Source organism: Dermacentor andersoni, chromosome 3 (genome assembly GCF_023375885.2).
Source record: "Dermacentor andersoni chromosome 3, qqDerAnde1_hic_scaffold, whole genome shotgun sequence".
NCBI classification, from domain to species: Eukaryota; Metazoa; Arthropoda; class Arachnida; order Ixodida; family Ixodidae; genus Dermacentor; species Dermacentor andersoni.
The window spans coordinates 75508474-75513728 of record NC_092816.1 but is presented as its reverse complement, the minus strand read 5'-3'; the positions used below and the strand labels follow the sequence as shown (position 1 = coordinate 75513728).

The following is a 5255-nucleotide window of genomic DNA, read 5'->3' as shown; positions in this document are numbered from 1 at the left end:
CAAGGCAAAGATTAGTATATGAGATTGCAGGAACAAAAACTGGACACTTGTGTTCAGATCCACATTGGACACTACATAAAAAAAGCTTTACACATCCTGTGCAGCATTAGAGCAGGTCAATAGAGACGTTGCCAATGCAATGTAGCCAATGCAAAAAACGTACAAAGTATTGGCTATAGGTGAACCTAAAAAAGAAGACTAGACCACAAGGCCATGCATGCATGCAGCCCATCTATACCTAAGCAACGTTTCCTTAGTGTTAGCATTGATCACCACTGGCATCAAAAGACCACTTGTTGCTCTTACAAACATCAGACAAAGCTTAAGCAGGAGATGTGCAAAGTGCTGGCTTGTAGGGCCAAATGACAAAAGGTTGGAAGTGGTGATGCTTACAGCATAGTGAACTCTCAGTTTGGATCCTTGTGACAATACAAACATGAACATTTTTTTATTAAAATTACTACAAGACACATTTTACTGTCTAGCTAACAATGTGAAGGATGGGATTCAAACTTCTTGAATGCACTACCTATTTAAAATCAATATTGAAAAAGGTCATTTGGACACTACTATGCATAGTACTGCACAATTACTCTATCATCTAGAGGCTAGCAGTTAGAATAACTTAGTGACAAAGTAAGGCCGCCATAATTCACATTGCACGAATTTAAGAATTTTGAGCAGCTAAATAAAATACTTGTGCACAATACTAAGTGCCACTTGCATGAATGGTTGTATTACCTCAGTAATTTTGAACAGTTATAAAAAGGCACGCAAATGTAATGCACAAAATGATGCATCTGTTCACCACCTCCTGGCAACAAGTGAACATTAATGCAAGGTGAAAATTGTTAACTAGACTGAGTCAAATCACATTCTTTTTCTTCAGAAGAGCAAAGAAACACTTCAATCTGTCATTTATGAGCCCTCTAGGCACAACATTGCTGGGAAGCACCAGTTTCTGCATCAGCGCCAGGAATGGTGCAAATGCATATGGATAATCGAGGTTCTTGATGTAGTAGGTTAAAATACAATAAATTACAGCTAGCTCCAGGCTGCCGTTCGAGACCCAAATTATTTCTTGCCTGCTGCCAGCATAAACACACGTGTGCTCGCTGCATGTGTAGGCGTGGGGAGCTGCAATCGGGATATCACCACTGGGCAGTGGAGCCTACAAAGACAGTTAGAGCCTATAAACATTCGCCTATCAAACATTAAATATGCACAGTATAATGTGAACTGACGAAGTAAAATTTACCAAACACGTGCAGTACTGCAGAGCACAACACAACCCCAAAGAGCCCAACCATTCTACATCAAGGAAAATTAGAACTGGCTCACCTTTAGCTCTCATTATAGTAAGCATGCAGGAAAAAGCAATGAAATGTTATTTTACTGAAAGTAATCAGTATAATACTAATTTTCGTTTGTTTTCTGAACTATATACAACTGAAATCTCACTAAAGGATACTACCGTTTAGCGCGTAATTATGCCCTGTTCCCACAAGATACGCATTAACGAGATTTCACCAGGTAAATTGGTGCAGCATCGCACACTTCATGAGCTGGCTGTGTGCACGTTCCGTCCGGCAGGATGTCTCTTACGGTTTTTGCTTACCTCACCTTTATTAACTTTCAAATGCAGTAAATTACATTTAAATTAAATTGTGAAATATAATTTAACAATTTCATCTAATTTCATTAACTTGTTCCTTCTCTACATTCTGTGCCTTCATGTGTTAATTATCGTGCAGTCTAGTTAAACGGAAGGAGTGAATAAAAAATAGCACCAATATACTACCATACCTCAATTTAAGCGCATATAAAGTATGAGCAATGCCTCCATCCTTAGTATTATTTCAGGGGAAGAAAATCTAAGGCGACAACATTAAATCGTGTAGTGATGCTCCGCTCGACTCGCACCACTGACCAATACAAATGATAATGCTACAATATAAGTGCTGAACAGGGACACAGGATGTGAGTACAAGTAATCACAAAGTGAATGCAGAGAGCTTTCTGGACGACATGTGAAAAGTGTACACATGAATGTAATATTTAGCATCGTTACATTTGAGATGTTTCCCTTATAAACTAGTAAATTATCTTTCACATCACATACCTTGGCCGCATTCAGTATCGCGGATCTCTTTCTCCATGGCAACCACTGGGCTGTCAAGTGGGGGCTCTTCCACATGGGGCCACGGTGCGGAGTCTGAAACAAACAAGTGATAACAAAGCACCCAATGAAACCAATTCTTTCCTGTATGCGCTATGCATTTACCTTTAGAGCAGCCAGGCTGTGATTCTTGCACTGGCATGCAGGCCGATTCATTTTCTATGGAGGCACCTACTGGGACAGTCTTCTCTAAAGCAACAAAAGAAAAAGAATATATATAGATCCCACGCACTGTGGGAATCGATGTAAGCAAAGCTTTCTGTGCTGTTTGCGTTCACTGGCAATATTTGGCGGTGATGTTGACGGCCTACGACAGTCGTGATGCGATGTTAAATGTTACCTTACGTGCACCACTTGTGTTTGCCTACGTAGTACACCAAACAGCGAGGCGTGTTTGCTCGAGGCATTGTTGTGCGCCATTGTTCGTATGCTGCAAGTAATTTAGCACTGCCATTCTTCACACGGGCGCATGGCATCGTGGCTGAAATGTTTATTTGCTCGACAGCCGCTTGCGTGTTGTCGTCTTGACGCTGCGGTACTGAGTGCAGCTTTGCATCTGTACGCCTGCATCAGTTGTCATCATGTACAAACTTGCAGGGTGTTTATTTTTCAGAAATAGCAGAAACGTGCCGTTTCATTCTTAAACTAACATTTTTACAGTTTCTCCGCAACTGTTGCCATGTCTAGTAGCGACGTCTCTTTTATTTAAGCGACCCCAAATGAAGCATGCTTTCTGGTGGCGTCTTTCCCTTCTTCCGCGATCATACTATGTATGCAAGGCGCCACGAGCGAATATCAGCTATTATTCATCCGTTTGGTCAGGGCGTTGGCTTTACGCATTCTCTGTATTATCTTTCCATTGGCTATCTCCCCTCTGGAAATTTGCACGTGAGTACAAAAGCGCTGCAGCTTCTACAATGCTTATACCGCAGGCTAACGCGTAATTACAGCGCTCCAGAGGCAATTGTGTCGATGACCGAGGAGTTCCAGAGGGCATTGTGACGACTAAAGAGCTCCAGAGGGCATTGTGGCGACGCCCGCGCCGCTCTTGCTGGAAAGGGCTCACAGACGCCACTCCCGCGTCCCTACTATGTACACGTACCATGTAATTTCTCGTACATTGCGTACATTATATACATTACGTACTCAAACACTCCCCGACGCCGCGTGCAGGTCAGCGACAGCAGCAGCAGTGAAAAAGCCGAGGGAAGTGGCAAAGAAAGCTTCGCTTTAAAATATTTGATACACTAGGCAATCAAAAAAGCTTTGGCTAACATTCCACTTTATACTAACCATATTGTACTGAGGAGAGACTAGATGTGCAAGCTTCCACGGTTTCATCTGACACTGAGGCCTCGGACACGGTGCCTGGCACATTGCATTGCGCCTTTGCCTCGGCTGCATTTTTCATTTCTGAAACTATAGACGCAACGAAAGAACATCATTAGTGTTCACAAAGCAATGCAGAGCGCATTGCAGAGCTCTAGGCGAAAAAAAAAACGCGTACGTAAGCAAAATTCGTGCGACAGCTATACAACATGTATTCTCCGGAACAACGCTGTATATAATTATACATCATTGTGCGAAATTTGAATGCAAGTTGCAAGAGAAGGGGTGACGTTGCGGTAAAAAGAGAATTGTGTATTCTTCGCAGTTAGTCAATGCTAACCACCGATTCCCATGTTAAATTATTGGCCCGTTTGACTAAAAGAAAATAGAAAAAACACGTATTCTCACCCAAAACGCGAAGCATTAATAGCGATAGCAAAGCATTAGACCACTACTCAAACTAAGGTACGTAGTTTTACCTGCCGTAACAGTAATCATTAGCTTACTAATAACCATGGTGTCACGCGAGCACAGGCATAAATGAACATATCTCATTTGACGACCGCGAACAATCGCTATCAAGTTGGCTTGAAGAACGCAGAGGGGAGCGAACGTTTGTTTTGTTGCTCCCTTCAACGTGTCTCCGAACTTTTGAGATTACGCGACCTCCAGCACTACGCGCACCGAAAGAAAGCGGAAATGCAACCACGAGCCGCCTCGGCTTGCCCGACTTCTGCACACACCGGAGATTACCTCCAGGCCAGGGCGCGGGCAGTCACGCACCACCACAGCATGGCTAACGGAGGGTGCGCGAGGCGAGTTGTACAATACTGAACTATTTCTGCCAACTACGGCAGCCCAAAGCACGGTGCCAGTACAAGAAACGTATTGTTGAGGTCATTTAGTTTCCCTGACACAACTCATCCCGCCGACAATCTCAATATTTTAGGAAGGTCTAATCTAATATTTGCACAAAATGACAACATGACAACATCGAATTTAGCTCAATGTAAATCGAAGAGCTTAAAGAAGCAAATATATCAACAATAACTTTTTCAGAAACACGCGCAGCGAGAGCATGCACTATGTCAAATGTTGAATTGCGAACTATGAAGAATTCACGTACTATCCACCTAAAAATAATTAAAAGCAAAAGTTCTGCTTACCGAGATCACATATTTTTCCGTGTGCATTTGGGACGTGGCCACAATAGTCACACCTCACCAGGTTGTCACTTTCCGACAGGCGCAGAATAGTGTATCGCTTGCACTCACAACCCGGCACGTTGCAGCGACCGCGCAACACACCGAAAAGGTCTCTGCTGCACAAGGGCATGAGGGTGCAGCGGATGGCGCAAGTTCCAAGTAGAAGCGGTAATAACTACTGCAGGCTACAAGTGGTGGCAGCACACAATGGTGATCGGATGGTATCCAAACAAGTCAAATATAATGGCGGTCTCAGAACGACAACTACAACAACGACAGGACGACAGCGCGCTAACCACTCCCGCCGGCTCCGAGCCTCCCGCTCCCGCTTAAAATCTTCCCAGCGTGCAACTCGAGCTATCTTGATTGGACCGAGGAGGAGAGATGATAGCACCGTGGATGGCCGCACTCCAGTGTGGCTGATGCCTGCTCGCTTCCGCCATGTTAGAAAGAGGCACTTAGAGGCACAAGCAAAAATGAAAAAAAGAATGAAAACAAGCAATGAATTACAGAAATAAATGTCAGAGGTGCCAGTGATGTTA

At 43.7% G+C, this 5255-nt stretch overlaps 1 long non-coding RNA gene across 1 annotated transcript; it reads right to left on the bottom strand.

Moving 5' to 3' along the window:
- Positions 1-2301: 2301 nt before the first annotated feature.
- LOC140216358 (uncharacterized) lies at positions 2302-4814 on the bottom strand. The gene is made up of 3 exons (XR_011893004.1): positions 4675-4814; positions 3473-3592; positions 2302-2368 (listed from the first exon to the last, which is right to left on the bottom strand). It is a non-coding gene; the product is annotated as an uncharacterized lncRNA (long non-coding RNA).
- Positions 4815-5255: the final 441 nt, after the last annotated feature.